This window comes from Anguilla rostrata, chromosome 9, assembly GCF_018555375.3.
Source record: "Anguilla rostrata isolate EN2019 chromosome 9, ASM1855537v3, whole genome shotgun sequence".
NCBI lineage: Eukaryota > Metazoa > Chordata > Actinopteri > Anguilliformes > Anguillidae > Anguilla > Anguilla rostrata.
This window is the reverse complement of record NC_057941.1, coordinates 27,721,017-27,738,053: the sequence shown is the minus strand read 5'-3', so window position 1 is coordinate 27,738,053 and position 17,037 is coordinate 27,721,017. Positions and strand designations below refer to the sequence as shown.

General features: G+C 40.5%; 1 long non-coding RNA gene across 1 annotated transcript; it reads right to left on the bottom strand.

The window, feature by feature from the left end:
• Positions 1-1,922: 1,922 nt before the first annotated feature.
• On the bottom strand, positions 1,923-6,388 carry LOC135262403 (uncharacterized). The gene is made up of 3 exons (XR_010332214.1): positions 5,644-6,388; positions 2,576-2,742; positions 1,923-2,341 (listed from the first exon to the last, which is right to left on the bottom strand). It is a non-coding gene; the product is annotated as an uncharacterized LOC135262403 (long non-coding RNA).
• Positions 6,389-17,037: the final 10,649 nt, after the last annotated feature.

Here is a 17,037-nt window from a genome sequence, read left to right as displayed (position 1 = left end):
AACATCTTACTGTATGCATGCCTGTGTGAATGGCACACATTAACCTTCAGAACTGCTCACACAATAAATTTGGTGAGGGGCATGAAATGTTGCATGCTTGAATTTGTGCACAATTTACGGCGTTTAACTCTCCAGACTGGCACTTGGCAGGAGAGGTGTTGGTCTGCAGTGTGAGACGGTGTCGGTGAACAACATGTTCCACACATGCACACACAGGCGCAGTCAAATGAGAGACTGAAGTTACCAACCATCTTCCTCACACACGCAAATACATACCTGCGCATGCCAGTACATATTCACCTGGTTAATCATTGATCAGTCACGTTACTCCTACACTACACCTGATTGCTTTCTCATTTAAGTAACAGCATTGTTTTTCAAGTTCCTCCTTCTCCTGAGTCTCCCCTCTCACTCCTTTCCAGTGCTCACTAAAGGGGCATTTGTGACCAGATTGTTTCCGTGTCCTCTCTCCCACCCCTACAGGCGTTGAATGGGACAGAGAAGGGGGTACAAATGATAACAGAAGCAGCTGAAAGGCGAAGAAGCCCGATCTACTACAACATAAAAACATATAATTTGTAAAAATGTGAATGAAGGGCCAGGCATAACAGCCTAGCAACCTGACATCTCTCGAGCTGACATCATTTCAATATCAACCAATGCCATCCCGATCAATCAGAGTAATAGAATTTACATGTTACCAGTTTAAAACTCTCTGTAACTTAGGTAAATTTTAGCATCCTGAGGAGAACATTGAAGCCCTATGTGGCTGCTGTTTTGTCCTGAGCTCTATTCAAATTGCCTGAGAACTGCATTACTGACTCTGCTGGTGTTTCCTCCGGGCCACTGCCTCAGCCGTCTCTCACCTGGCTCCTCCCAGTCCTTCAGCATCATTTGCCCAAAAAAGCCACTCAGTAATCAAACTGTCACTCACACTGGATAGCAGACTTAAGCGCAACATAGCCAGAAGAAAGGATTGCAAAATTACCATGGAAATTCATGCCAATTTGAGGAATTTTTTAAACAGGCTTTTAAAACTTTGGGTTATAAATTAAGTTTTAATTAAGTAGCCCCACTGAATATGGTGGCATTATTGCAATATCTAGGAAATCATAATGTTTTCAGCATGTGCTGATATGGCAATGTGTGTAGTTTCAGGCACAAGAAATTGAGCTGCAAAGTCATGTTTGTTAGATAGCAACAAACTATTTAATTTTCTGTGACATGAAATGTCTTCCTTTAAAATATGAAGGCATATTGTGCATTTCGTACATTGCAGGAAAATATTTAAAATGAAAATGCATACAAAAATATGGCTCCAATCAATTTTTTAATATGCCCATTTGAAAATGGTACTCTTTTCAATTACCTTTTGTGATACAGAAAAACAGCATCAGCCAACATAAAATTTCCTAATTAGGCAGAGGGAGCATTTCATTGTTTACATTACATTCTATAATTTGTGAAATCCCATATGTGCAATTTTAAACTTTTAGTTTAATGAAGTTAATGGATAATGAAAGCTAGTACATGCATAAAAACAGTGGTCACAAGTCATATACTTGCCAAATTACAAATTGTATATTATTATAGCTACCTCAATTAAAACACATATAAAATGTAGAAGCTATTTACACTTTAGATTTCCATAATTGAACATATATTAACATGTGTTACTTTTTTTTACAATTCTTTAGATGAAGCTCAATTAAAAACCCTGCTCCAGCTATACACACAGGACAGAAAAGAGCCAGGTGCATGAGGGTTTTTTTTTTTTCTGCCTGCTCCACGATTACAATTTAGCTTGGCACAAAGGACCAGGTGCATATTCAGAGCTTCAGAATGGGTCCAGCGTGTAAATAAGGCGGGGGGTGAGGCTGTGAGGGAGGTGGGGGTGTGGGGGTGTGGGGAGGGGGGGGGGGGGTTGTTCAATATGCATGTTCCGGCACTCGGCAGCACAAAGGTGTCTCGCAATTCTCCCACTCACCCCCCCCGCCACCCCCCCATCCCCTCGCCGCCTGTCCGCTCATATGCACCCCACTTCCTCTCCCCTGTCTCTCTCCCCCTGTTGAAAGCCATCTGCATTCGATTTGCTAAACGTCTCAATCTAATTACATTACCCCCGCTTAACGCAGCCGCGAGCCCCCCGGCCACAATAGCAGCGGTGACAGATGGAACAAAGCCCTTGGAAATGAGGGAGAGAGCGGCCGAGGGTGTGAGGCGTCTGGATGCCACCGGACGGCTTCATTTCTCTCTCTCTCTCTCTCTCTCTCTCTCTCTTCTCTCTCTCTCCCTCCCTCAGTCCCTCGTACACACATGTACAGCCTTCCGGTTTATTCCTCTGCAAAAAACAAGTTATTTATTTCTGCCTATAACTGCCTGCACCTCTTCTGACACCCGTCTCAGCCTGCAAAGCTACTGTAATTGGACTTCTCCTGTGACCCCCACCCCCAAGCCCCCAAGGATGCTGTCTGTGGAGGAATCTTCTGCACAACGCTTCCCTTACACATTTCAAAATGGACACGCTGAATGTGTACTCGACTCAAGGAGTTGAAAGGTGAAAAATGCCACCCACCCCACCTCCGACTCCCTTCATTTGGATAGCTGCCAAAAAATTGGAAATCTTTTGGGGGCCATGATCTACCACCCCCACCTCACCCTCCCACCTCTGGCCTCCCTCCTACCGCATGTCCTCACTCCAACCCCGATCCGTCCACCACCTCCACACCTCTTTTCACAAACCTAGAGGGAGGGACAGCGCAGCACATTGGGAAAGTCTTTGGTTCAAAACTCATGCAAATGTTCTGTACTCTATTCAAGTGTGCACAGAGGGAGGGAGGAAGGGGGGGAACGTCTGGGGGGGATAAGAATGCAAGGAAAATGAGAATACATATCATCCCTCTACCAGTATAGAAAAACAGGGAGTGTGTGTGTGTGGGGGGGGGGAGAGATCCCACAGCGCTTTCAAATCTTAAACAAAATAGAAAAAATGGAGCCCCGGTGACAGGTCCTTTTTTCCCTCCCTCTACTTTCACACGTTCATTCAGGCAGAAAATAAAAAGAGAGATGTGAAAGAGGAAAAAAAAAGAGCTAGATGTAAATTCCTCCGCAGACAGACAAAGGGTACCGCAGGCTGCAGGCGAGAGTACTTATGTAGGAAAGGACGAAAGAAACCTACCATTTGTGTGTGTGTGTGTGTGTGTGTGTGTGTGTGTGGGGGTTAGGGGGGGGGGGGGTGGAAATTTGAGTTATGAGATGCCCAACGCAAAATCACTTCTTATCCCACAGAAAAGAGGTGTCATGCAAGCTCAGATACTTAAACTTGCTTTGGTTGACCAGTCTCTCAGTTAGCCATTTGGCTGGTGAGCAATTAGGAGGACCAATTAAATACAATACCAACCGGCAGCCTCTGCACCCCCTACACCAAATACTGTACTCACACCTGCCTCCTGATTGGTTTGCCAGACAGTCTGGTTGCTGCTCATGACTCATCTGTGATCCCATTACAGAATAGAAACCTGCAATTCTCCTCATTTTCCTAAATTAAGCAGGACCCCCACCTCTCTATTTCAACCTTCTGTGATAACGTGGAGGAACTTGTACCCATCTGGACAGACACACAGAAAAATTGAGTAGTCTTGTGACAAACACAAATAAGACAGCACTTTCTCAAAGCATTTCCTTTCTCGACCTTAAAGGGGAGCTGACAGTATGGTCTGGTGCGATGAGCTAGCCTCCATATCATTCCAGACAGCAGCCAGCCAGTTCACACAAGGGTGAAGTCCCTAGATTCCTGCTCCAGATCAGTTCAAATCAAACTAAATACATTCAGTTTAACTCCTCATAAATTCCTGTTCGCTCCTTGCGAACCTCGATTCCAACTGAAAGAAGCGTTACCTGCCTCAGATTTTTATGTTAGGGATACCAAAATTCAATTATATTGATAGGGGTTTGAAATCTCACAACCAATGTTTGTCTGCAATGACTGCATGATATAGGCTATTAGGCTATCCCTGATCAGTCCAATAGAAAAATAACATAAACATCTTTCATGTTGTTCTTTTTTTAGTTAATTTGCCCCATTTTGAGTTTTATCTGCACTTTAGGGTTTTATCTGTACTTTGGGTTCAAAAGCTGTACAGCATGATTCAAAATCAGGGCACACAGTAACATGGGTAAATTATGTAGAACTCCAATAGCATGACAAAGAGAACCCCACACACATGAAAAGCAGACTGTGTTATGGTGTCATAGGAAAAGGCTAGTGTGACAGATGGAGGACATTTTTGAGCGTTATACCTGCCTAATTAGGGTTATGGATATCAGCTTTGTTGCATTTGGATGAATGTTATTTCAAAGAAAAACATCAAGAAGCATACAATCATGAAAGTATCATTTTTCATAACTTATGTAGGGAACAGGTGTGCAGACAACTCTATCTGTGTCTGTTCGATCAACAAAATGATCTACAGTATATCTGTACCCAGAATGATGGGTACAGATGACCTTGCACTTGAGGCAGCAGGCTATTCCTTCATCTTACAGTACAATCTCAACAAAAACACATTTTCAGCATACAAAAATGGCAAGTTGCTCCCACATACAAAGCACTGTCTATGTGTCATTAATTTAAACTTGCAACATCTAGGCCTACCCAAAAAATATAGATATGACAATGAGGCCATGTTATACAAATTACATTGACTGTCTTAGCTGACACAAATAAAATCAGCTCTATTCCAAAGCAATACTCCCCCAATGTTTCCTAAATTAGTTTATGTAACTTGGCACTCTGTTTTTTCACCTTACCATCTGAAGAGAATGTGGTCATTCAAAGTTTACATGTTACATGAACGTGTGAAATGGAAATCATTTAGGCTATACTAAATAGGCTATAATCTGCAATTAAGCTGTGTTGCACAAATGACTACACTATGTTTGAACAATTGTCTGCATCCAGTAGCCTAAATGTGAATATGCAGCTAGGAAAATTTCCACAGGAGGATGAAGTATTCTATCTATCTATTTATCTATCTATCTACAGTACCACATCTATTGTAGAATCTGCATTTATTTTAAGTTGCAAATTTCCAAGAACTTGTACATCTTGTAAAATTTACTGGACAACAAAGTATAAACATATTCTTTCTGGAGTGTAAGCTTTCATCAGCTGCTTTAAACATTCATTTAAATGATGCTTTGGAATAGAGCTTGTTTAATTTGTGTGAGCTAAGATAGACAATAGAGAAACACACAGGTGTGGATTCAGTAATTTTTTTCCTTTACGATAAATTACAAAGTATTTGTCATGTTTTTAAATGGATTATGGTACATGTTTTTAATGGGTTATAACTGTATACACAATAAGCCTACAACTTTTTTGTATGTCAGTTGATGATTTATAGGCCTAACATTACTTTTAAAACGTGGTGTTAGTAATTTAGCTACAGTCGGCTTTTTAAAAAGTAGTTCGAAATGCCACAGAGGTCAATTTCACCGTGGGCATTAAGACTAAAATCGGCCGTCATGCAATTCATACGGCTCCCCTTCATGATTTTTTTTAAAACCATATATAGGAAATGAAATATATATATATATATATATATATATATATATATAGGAAATGAAGCTATAAAGACTTACTTAAAATGACCATGACTGGCAATGGCACCCGGTTGCAGGCCTGCGGAACAAGCCAGTGCGTGGATTGGCGAAGTCTGCAAAGGTAGGCCGAGGTTTTCATTCGTTTCATTACCTTGTAGTCACGCAGCGGCCTAAACAGGCTTTGGTAGCGAAACCCGGTAGCATTTATGGCCTATCTACAGGATTGCAATACAGATTTGGGTGTTTCGTTTCGGTGCCGTCTTCATTCCTACGACCACACTCGCTCGGTACCGTTATCAAAACCAGCTAACTTTAAACTCGTTTTCCCCAACACTGTTTTCGCCCTGAAGTGAAGCATTTTTCTTCTAGACTAGGTGGCTAACGTCAACGTTACGGGTGGCAGGTGGAAACTGCTAGCAGCTAGCTGGTTCACTATAGCTCACTTTTAACTGGAGTTAATGTCACTGGCTGCTGTTGTTCAGTATTTTAGTTTTAATTATAGTTAATAGCACAGACGATTACTAGTACGCTGTTGTAATGAAATATCTGAAGAATAGCTAGGTAGCTGCTAGTTAAGTAGGCAGCTAGTTCGCAGCTAACATTATTTCATTTATACCTGCCAGTGCTGCCAACTAGCCACACTTGAGTAATTAGTTTCATTTTCCATTTTAAATTAACTCAGCTGAAGCTAGCATGCTAGCAAACCATGGAGCTGGTTTACTGAAGGTGCGAAGCTCAGTAGAAAGCCAGCTCTGTGAATAAAACCACTATACAGTTCATTGAATAAAACAGACGTTGCTATGTAGCTACACCATGTTTTTGTTAGTCTCAGTACAGTTACAAATTCAGTCCGAGGTTCCGCTTTGTAGTCATGTAGCCCATGAAACAATATTATGTGGGGTTTGTATGCGAAATTATAGAGAATGCATTTAAATTAAATATTAATGACAAAGTTTAGGCTATATAGCTGTAAAAAGCTAGATTCCAACATGGAGACCACAATTCTTTTTTCTTTTTTTTAAATACCCTGCAAGCAATGTTTTATAATGCATGTTCTAACAACAAAATATGGTTGTTCAATAGACAGTTTTCTATTAAATTATCTTCCAAATATCTTTGCTCAACCTTTGGGGAAAAATACTGTCTGTGCATTTCTGAGTACAGTATTTGGGTTCAGATACAACCCTATGACGGAGAGAGGGAACATGACCTTATTCCGTCTACTAATGGCTTTAAACAAAGGCATACCTACATGAATTCTCACTGTGCGCATGATGTGAATATTCATTGTGACAAATGAAATGGGAATGCACCAGTGTAAAACAGTCACTTTTTCTTGATTACTTTTACAGATTCAATAAGAAAATAAAATTCAAGTAAATGCAAACCTACCAAAACGTAACTTGGCGGGATGTCATACCTGCCATCCCAATTTCATTAACCAAGTTCAAGTTCACCCCATTAATTGATCCCAGAGTTCTGTAAATTTCTAAATTTTAGCAAATGAAATGCCTTTGAAGAATGCGTGTCTATAATCCGAGAACTGAAATTGTAAAATGACAGTAACATCATTCTGTCAAACATGAGCCCATATCAGGCCATACCAAAAATTTTACTCAAATGTTTATTTCATAATTTTGCTGCAGGATTAAGCACCATCCAATGTGTTTGGAGGCATTTGGTTGAACTTGAGCAGATCATTTGTTTCACTGCTGCTATCAGCAGTTAAATCATTCATTTGTGAAGACAGGTGTGCCAGTACCTGTAGCAGGCATACATGCCCAAACCATAACAGCCCCACCAGCATTTTGACAGATGGGGGGGGGGGCTTTGGATCTTTTTCCTTTTGGCCTATACACTTTGCTCTCGCCGCCATCACTCTGATACAAGTGAATCTTGCTCTCATCTGTCCACACCTTTTTCCAGAACTCTGCTGGCTGTTTTGATACTTTTTAGCAAACCGTAATTTGGCCATCCTGTTTGTGTTACTAACTAGTGGTGTGCATCTTGCAGTGTAGCCTCTTTAGTGATGTTTATTAAGTCTTTTGCAGAGTAGTCACTGGCACATCCAAGCCTGCCTCTCGGGTGTTTCTGATTTGTCAGGTGTTTTGCAGTTTTTCTTCATTATGGTGAGAATTCTTTGGTCATCCGCTGTAGAGATCTTCCTTGGCCTACCAGGCCCTTTGTGATTATTGAGCTCACCAGTGCCCTCTTTCTTCTTAATGATGTTCCAGACAGTTGATTTTGGTAAGTCTAAGATTTGGTCTGTCTCTGACTGTTTTTTTTTATTATTTCATAGGCGTATAATGGCTGAGCATCTGCACTTTAACCACGTGTGAATTGTTTGATAACAAATCTAAAATTGCGGAGTATAGGGTCAAATCAATAAAGAAATATATCTTTGTCTCAAATGTTTTGGAGCTCACTGTATATTGCTCATATTGTTTGAAACTGAGATTATGTACATTGAGTATTTTTGCATACATTTTATTTCTTTATTGCTTTAAAATCCCAAAAATCTGATTTTAATGGCACATATTTGACCCAGGCTAACAAATTCACAGTTGCTAATAAGTAAATGAGACACAAGAGTTAAAAATAAAAGGCTTTGAATAGATTTAATACTTTGGATACAGTGAAGGTTTGCACGTCTAAAGTGAGAAAAGAAACAGTGGGACATAATGGTTCAACTTCCTTGCTGGTTACTGATTACCAGACATACATCTATTAACCCATTCTGTTATTATTTAAAAGACGTTTCTTTATGTGTGAAGGCACATGCAGATGTGCACATGTGTGGGCACCTTATATTTCATATAAAAAATTTATAAAACTGAGTGTCTTAGCTCCAGACAGCCACCCAGCCGGTCCCAGAGGTCACAGGTCATGGGAAACTGAGGGAACAAAAGAGCACTCAAATTGAATAAGGGAGGGAGGGCAGCAATCCTGGAAAAGAAAGAGAAGGAGAGAACATAGAGAACATAGTGTGCATATGTGTGTGTGTGTGGGGGGAAGGGGGTGGGGGGGGGGGGCGAGGGGGATTGATAAAATGGGAAGGGGAAGTTAGCTACAACAAAATAAGAAGAGGAAAGCCCAAAAGCAAAGCAGCTTCAGAGACACCCGATATCAGCCTGGGTACTAGGGGCCCTCGCAAGAGTGAGGCCAGGGCTTCTCACTTCCCCGCCCCTTCACCTCCCTCAGAAACTCTATGGACTGATACAAGCTCCCTCAAGCATTGTTTGCACACTGACTTTCAGCCAGGACAAAGCTCAGCAATTAAGAAGTCATGCCTGACAAAGTGTCTCAGCCTTGTTACGCCAACCTGAAGTATAAGGCCAAATTCATTTTTAATTAACTTGACCCCCCGCTAATTAAAAAGACAGCCAAACTGGCCTTCAGTGGACAAGCTGTGGGCAGGCACCTGCGTCATTTCTTCAGTGCATGTTTCTGTGCTGCAATCTAGTAAAATGTTCAGCGTTCATTTAACTCTAATAAAGTTTATGTGACTCCTATGGGGATTGAATGTACAGTGTTTTTTAAGTGAACTCTATTGATTTGACACTGAACATTTTTGCTATACACAGCCATAAAATGGAACATTGAATGGGGGCAGGTTATGTAGATTATAATTTGAATTTTGTTCAATATTGAAAGGACGTATTAGTAATACTTAAAAATGTGTGCAACTGCAGAGGTGGCAGCATTTTTTTTTAAGCTGGCACTTGTACTGAGGCACCATCGCCTCATTCCACCACCTGCTGTATTAAAGCAAAGCACCAAAACAAATCTGCATCCATAATCAAAACCTATGCATATTATCTTTAGCAAAATAACCTCAAATAAAATGTTCTCCTTATTAATCGGTATTTCAAGAGGTAAATTTTCTGTCATGTTATCAATAGCAATAGCCTGCGTTGCACTGTTTTACAAATCAACACAAATAAAGATGTACATTTTCCATAATAAAGACTAGGGTGATGTTTCATGGTCATACTACAAAGAAATTCAAGATATAGAATACAGCAGAAACAAAACAATGGCTTTTATTATTTTCTTTACTACCTTTCTTTCCCAGGGCATATGCAGCCCAAAAGCAGCTTGATACTAGCAAAAAAACATGAGCACAGATTTAGATCTGTGGAGAATGGGGGCAGGATGAATCACAAAATGTGTAAAACTCAACTGATGGCTAATTTCAGTTTTTGCATTAGAGCGGTTTAAACCGCTCTAAAAAAAGAACCAGAAAGCTTTCACAAATGATCATGCTGCTACCCGTCACTATCATCTGTGTCTAACACAAAAGGTCTCACCCTCAGTTTTACTATCCCAGCTAATTCATATGCCACCATCTCCCTGATAGCTATCATCTTTGTCCTAGATACATGCTGTCTGTAAAAGCTCACTTCCCCAGTGGCTCCAATGGGTAGCATTTTCCTTGAATTAGATCCCATAAAGCCTACAAAAAACTGTTAAGTATGACAGAACACCTGCCATAATTAGTCATTATGTCTTATTACCAGTGCCTTATGACAAACTGTAATGTGCATAGAAATTGAACCAATTATTTTTTTCAAAAATATGCTGCGTACATGACGGCAGTATTTTGACATTTGTCATAAATAAGGCTGGGTGTTTGCCATGGAAAATATTGGCCAAAGTCACAAAACAGTCACAGCAAACTGAAAAAAAACAGCAGAAATCACAGAAAGAGCATTCATTTAATCAATTTATTAGTAAATCAAATGTCCAGCAGTGGCAAACGATTGAAGTAACATGTACAACTGTAGTACCAGCAACAAGCGCTTGAAGTTTGAAAGAAAATGAGAAGTCAGTCCCCAATAGGAACAAATTTGAGTAAAATGCATTTCCATTATGAAAAGTGAGAAAAAGAAAAACATGGAACAATGTGATGTAACAAAGGCAAAGAAGAGTAGGGCACAAATGAGTGTCGCACATGGAGTGCGTTCGGTCTGGGAACTCTTGCTGTGCCGACCAATGGTCCGCTTCTTACCCATTTTCATACATAAACCAATTACATGCACACAACACATCTTCTCATACCCAGCCAGTCACATGCGCAAACAACCAATGGAGCACCATTTTAAACCAACAGTCACATCTCTTATTGCCTGCGCTGCTTTGCATGATTTGCTTGCTACTGCTCAGAAATTCTCTCACCCTCCACCACCCCAGCTACCACCTGTTGTTTGGATCTGCTTCTAGGTACTCGGGGGTGGGGGCGGGATTCTGGCAGTCCTCCTGTTTATAGGGGAGATGAATCGTGCTCCCTGTTACATAGGGTAGTGCACGCTGGTGCATGCACTACAGTACCAAGCAGAACCATTCAGTGCCAAGCCAAATAAATCACTAACATATCCATTTAAATATCCAAATTGTATCTATTCATTTAATCTAAATATATGAGTTGTCCTGACTGAACTACACTTGTGTTATGGGAAAGTGAGGCACCCTTGGGTCTGGATTAGATCCGAACAATGCCAGTGCCAACTGCAGTCAGGAACGTATAGCATCACCACAGTTATAGGGAGGGCTTCAGTCAGCAGGCTGTCACCCACCACATTGCGCTGCAGTGCCCCCACTGGTCAGTCGGATACCTGCGGTCGGCCTGTGCCAGCTGTGTGGTCCTGTGGAGCGGGCGCTCAGCTGCTGGGCTGCGGAGTGAAAGGAAGAGGCAGCCGGCCTCACGTACTCAGGAGGAGCCGCATGGGCGTCACTGCGATGGGGCAGGCAACAGCTGTCATCAGGCATTCCAAAATCATAAGTCAGATGAGGGAAAAGCATCCGCTTTCATCTCAAGATCCATCACATTATATAATGCAATTGGATTATTTTATTGCTTTTAATATGGCTTCTGATGTCAGTGTTTTAACATGAAATTACCTATTCAGTGTAGAGAAAGCCCGGCGTTCTGTAAGTCACCAGACATTCAGCCATGCAGTCATCTCCTCTCATCTCAGCTTAAAGCAACCAACATAATATCAGTGCCAGTGTCAGTAAGTACGTGTTTATTAAAGTGTGCATTTAAAGAATCTGTGTATATGAAGCTTGGCTTCGAGCCCGACTATAGTTGTGATTGGTTACATCTCTCTAAAGTTGTAGCCTTCCTATTTTTTCTTCCTATTCCCTTTTTTCTTTTTCTCTTATTGGCTGTATAAGAGTGAGGATGAGAACACATATGGTGTGGAAAGAAAACACTGCTCTTAATCCAATAGATTTTACACCTTAACTAATTGGGCTACAGCGGGGGTCCAGAACCACAGGTGTTTTTGCCAAATTGTGCCAGTTGGCAGCTCTGATATGGTAGCCTAAACATATCTTCAGACTCTTTTTTTTTCCCCATAGGCACATGACCATATTTCAGCTCTAATATTAAACAGGAGTTATAAATAGTTTTTAACAAAATTTATAGCAAAAAATAAAATATCCTTTATGTTTGTTATTCATTTTACACTTTGCTGCAGATCTAATAGACCCCTCTGGCTTTAGGCCTTACCGTGCAATCTAACTTAACGTGAGAACATCATCAGCGTTTATTATAAGAGCTTATTTTGTCATGTGAATGTCTTATTTCTTCTTTATATACAGATTCCTAAATCTGATAAATCTGATAACTGGTCTCAGTGATCCTCATTTGAGGTTAAGCATTTAAATTGAAAAGCTTTACAAGCTCACATTATTTTGTGCTTCTCACATTGTGCAATCCATTTATACAGCGAGGTTAGTGGAATCACAGAGGTGCAGAGGTTTATTCAGTGCAGTACAGCAGTGTCAGTTCTGGGATTCACACCCCTGGTATACTAGCATAATACCCAGGGTCTCAGCGACTACCTGCTTCACAGATAGCACAGTATTGTGGTTCTACTCGCTAAAATGTTATTTTCCAATAACAGCTTTTATGAATCTAAGAAGGATCAAATGCACACTGATTTAATGGAGCTGATTTAACACCAAACATTTTACTGTGGACCTGAGCTCTCTGGGGGATGGCCAACAGAATAAAGCATTTTAAGTTCCATCTCCCCTTCTTTGGTTAGAAGTTCTTGCCCTTCACTGGTCATTGCACCTGTGGAGGGGGTGGAATTCACAGAAAAAAAGAAATCCCAGCTTCAGTCAACCAAACAACTAAGGGAGGTAAAGAATTTCCAAGCACAGCTATTGATCAAAGTCATAGAAGAATGACCCTTGACCCCTGCATGAATTACCTATGACCTCTTACATCAGCAAGAGGCAGTCTAAACAAAATGGCCCCGGGGTGTCTTCCCTGAATATGCAGCACTGCTCACACCTGTACATCTGGAAATATAACTAATACCAGCTTTTTGCGGAGAGCAGCTCAACAGGAGAGAAAAGTCAGTGCATTGGACCCACTGCTGGAGGGTCAGGTGCGCAGTTTATAAAACAGTACAAACCCCATGAGGCAGTAGCCAGGCCAGTGTGTGAGGATACACACTGATTCGGAACCTGCATACATTAATATCACATTTTGTTATTTTCACAGAGATCATAAACTTGGCTTCACTTTCCTCATAATTTATCACAAAGTACTGCAGCGAACCTGCAAATAAAATGTCTTTGACAATGGTGACTCCGAGCATGCTTGGATTTCATTGCACAAATATCTGTTTTTGTAAACCAGTCCCTGAATATAACATACTTCACAGGGAATATCTTATTTGTTTTATTTTGTGATGTGCCTTGGAGCAAGTCTTCTGTTCCTATCATTAATTTTTCAAAAGCAGATCTCTTTGTGAAAAACATATCCATCCCTGCTACCCCCTCTTCCTTTAATTTTTTCACTGGCATTCAGTGTTTTTTTCAGTCTTCCTCTTCACATCACTCTCTTTCTTTTCCCACATTTCTCTGTGTCAGTCCACATCATTCTCCAATACTCCAAACTGCTCTGTTTGATGTGGTACAACCACATTTGTAGTTTATTGTCTTTTCAAAAACATCCAGGTTTTCATTGAATGGTTCATTATGAACTAGAACTGCAGATTTCTTAAGGTTTATCCTTTTCTTACCTTACAGTACCCATGTTACCCAAAGTTTTTTTCCTCCCTTGAATTCAAAATTTTTTCCCTAAAAAAACAGTTTTATGTAGTAAACAGTGCCCCCTGCTGGTGAACAGCTTTTTGCCTGTATGTGAGTGAGTCAGGCTAGCTTTAAATGAGAACTGTAGGCTTAAATAGCAACACCTTCCCTACAAAGCCACACAACCTCTTCACTACAATACCTGAGCATTCTCTGCACCAAGTCACCTTCAGGAGCTGTGCTGCTCCTATCTGCCTCAGCTCAGTTCTCCCCAAATCTGCATGGATACCAGGCTGAAGCACAAAGAGCATCACTGGAAAATTAGAATGAATCAACTTAGGTATTCTGTGGGCAACCTAATTTTTGAAAATTTAATTTTTTATTCATTTTATTATGGAGAAGATGGGGGATGTGAGGTAGTTTAGCTAGCTACACCAACCCAAGCAAGGAAGTTAGCCAGAGTACCAGCTAGTTTGTGACTCTTAACTTTTAACTTTTCAATTTAGGAATTTTAACTTTTTTTCAGAAAAATGTAACTATTACTATCCAAGGGGTGTGTAATAATAGACATAGACTAGAACCCTATCTAAGTTAACATTTAATAAAAAGGTGACTCTGGAACATACTTGGCAACAGGCTCTGATTCATATAAAACAATTATAGCAATACGGTAATTACAGCTCACAAATGTGTTAAAATGTGCTATAATATTAGCAATTAACATGTTGATTGTCCAGCAATGAATGTAAAGCATTTCTTAAGTGATATAAATGATTGCACTTGGCTAATGTCAGTTACACAGTATATATTTAATTTTCATGTATATCATTTATGATAACCGCTGTCATCTTGTGTTCAGAATTGAGCTGCTCATCAACAGTTATATAGTAGAAAATAGAAAATATTATACAAATTAAGAAAAGTTTGCTTTTCTTCTGTACTTTTGCAATTTCAGAAACTTTTGAAAAATAAAAACTAGAATGTATAAAATATTTATAAGGACTGGGCTTAAGTGAGAGCTTAAGAAACTCACTGGATTGTTTTTGAAGTTTTTCAGTCTTCAAAAAATGTTTCACCTCATTAATTTTCAGGTGGATGCTTTTTCAACTGTGCAACTTGATGCTTAATGAAGTCTTTCAAATGTTCATATCTAAAAGCATTAGGTGGATTCTGCATGGTGTGTAATAATGGAACTGAGACCCAAAACTATGGCATCCAGTAAAGTAAAATTAATTTTTCAATTTCAAATACTGTGTATCATATTTCACATTGTCACATGAGGGAGAGACACCTGAGGGGTTAAATATTCTTCATGAGGGTCTCGTGCCATAGAAATGAATCTCTATCGCCTCCTTCTGGAAAGACCGTGTGTCGAAGCACCCATAAATGGCGGTTCTTTCCCGAGAGATTCAGCGAGCCGCGCACATATGCACACGCACGCACCCACCTCCACCCCACACCCATACGCACTACGCGCACATTTTAGCACCAGGCATTCGAAACAAGGCCGCGGGCCGGCCTGAAATTCAAGAGAACGGTAAAGGTTAATAGCTGCGCACAAATCGATACAGCAGCCCGGCGCTCCTCTCATCTTTGTGCCAGGACCTTTTCCATTTCATCTGTATGCTACGGCGTTTCGCCCCGCGCCGCTCCAGACGGACGTGGCGGCCCGAATCGATGCGGGCTGATCGCAGGATGCCTTTTGGGACGGCTGAGAAATGCTAATCAGTTTGCGTGATGCTAATTTACTCAGTTTCCAGATAAATTATGAATGGGCGAGCTAATGCGAGCGCTTACGGCGGTGCAGCTTAATCACTGCATTCTGAGACGGGACAGGGCCAGACAAAGGAGACAATTTGCGCCATCATTTCTCCTCTGCCTCTCCTCTGTGGTCCCCTGGCAGGAGCTGATGAGAGCCGGTGACGTCTTTGTTATGCGTTCACGCCCACAAATTAGGCAACACAATCGAAGGTGATGCTGCAAAAGATCTAAATAATGACTACTTTAATTAAGTGCTATACTGTATATTGACTTCATAAAAAATATTCTGATTCATCATTCCTTGCAAATAATTATTGCATAATAGTCTGAATAAGTACTCCCATTTCAACAAGGTCCCTGAATAAGTGCATCCCATTTCAACAAGGTACCTTAGTCTACTACTAACCTGGAAAAAAAGGGTCAGAACCTAGGGCGCCTGTGCAGTAAGGAGCTGGTCTTGTAACCTGAAGGTCGTAGGTTGGATTCCCAGGTTGGACACTTGTCGTTACACCTTTGAGCGAGGTACTTAACCTGCATTGCTTCAGTATATGCAATATATGCTGTATAAGCTGTATAAATGGATGCAATGTAAATGTTATGAAAAAAAGTTAATTTAGCATCAACTAAATACCTGTAATGTAATGTAATGGAACCACCAAAGGACTGTGCTTCTCAAGTGACTCTAAAGACTAAAAAATTAATAGAGCAAAATGATCTAACAGTCTACTCTCAAGTCCCCTCCCACTGCCTTGATATAGGCTATGACCTCCTTCCCTCCTGTTTTATTTTTTAAGTTGTTAGATTGGGTTATTCCCCTTTGTAGCTACCGCATGTAATTTAAAAAAGTTATAGTTAAGGGGTTACACCAATCAAAATCTGCCCAATTGTAATCACAATTAGACTATTGGTAAATACATGTTAATGCAAGCAACTTTATGTTTCTTGAAGGTATAGCTGGTCATGTACAACTAGCAAGTATAACTAACATGGCATAAATGTTGCAGTGAGTTGGTCTTAAAAGGTTTGCAGACACTGATTGCATTTGACCTTGAAATGTTTCACATTTATACCGCCAAAAAATTGCCCCAAAATAATCTTCAGGAAATATAATTGTTGGAAGCAGTTTTTATATTTAGTTGATTTGCAGATCCAATCGCTACAAGTCATTCTGGTTTTTTCAGAAGCTCCTTCAAGAGCTATAACATTTAGAAAGCCAACAATGCTAAAATTGAGCTGTTCCTACCTAGTACAAATACTCAGTGGTCAATCAACTCTGACAGAGAAAATTTTATTTTGATAGAATACAAAATCTCTCCATCCTTGAGACCTCTCCTTTTTGGGTTAGTCCCTGTGTTTTCTGGTAAGAATCCTTCTTTAGCCTTTTTTTAAAACTTTCAAACCCTCTGGGACTCATATAAAAAACTATAAGATGAACAATGAATATGTTACTCTGTGCTTACAAGCCATGTAGTGACCTACTGGAGGGAATGACGAGGCTTGGAGAATGAAAGAGCCTGTCAAACATTACCCAGCCCCAATCTCATTCAACCCCTGTGCAAGCTGCACGCCTGCCAATGTTGGAATGAAGGGTCACTCTAGACTGAGAGAAAGCCCAGGCCA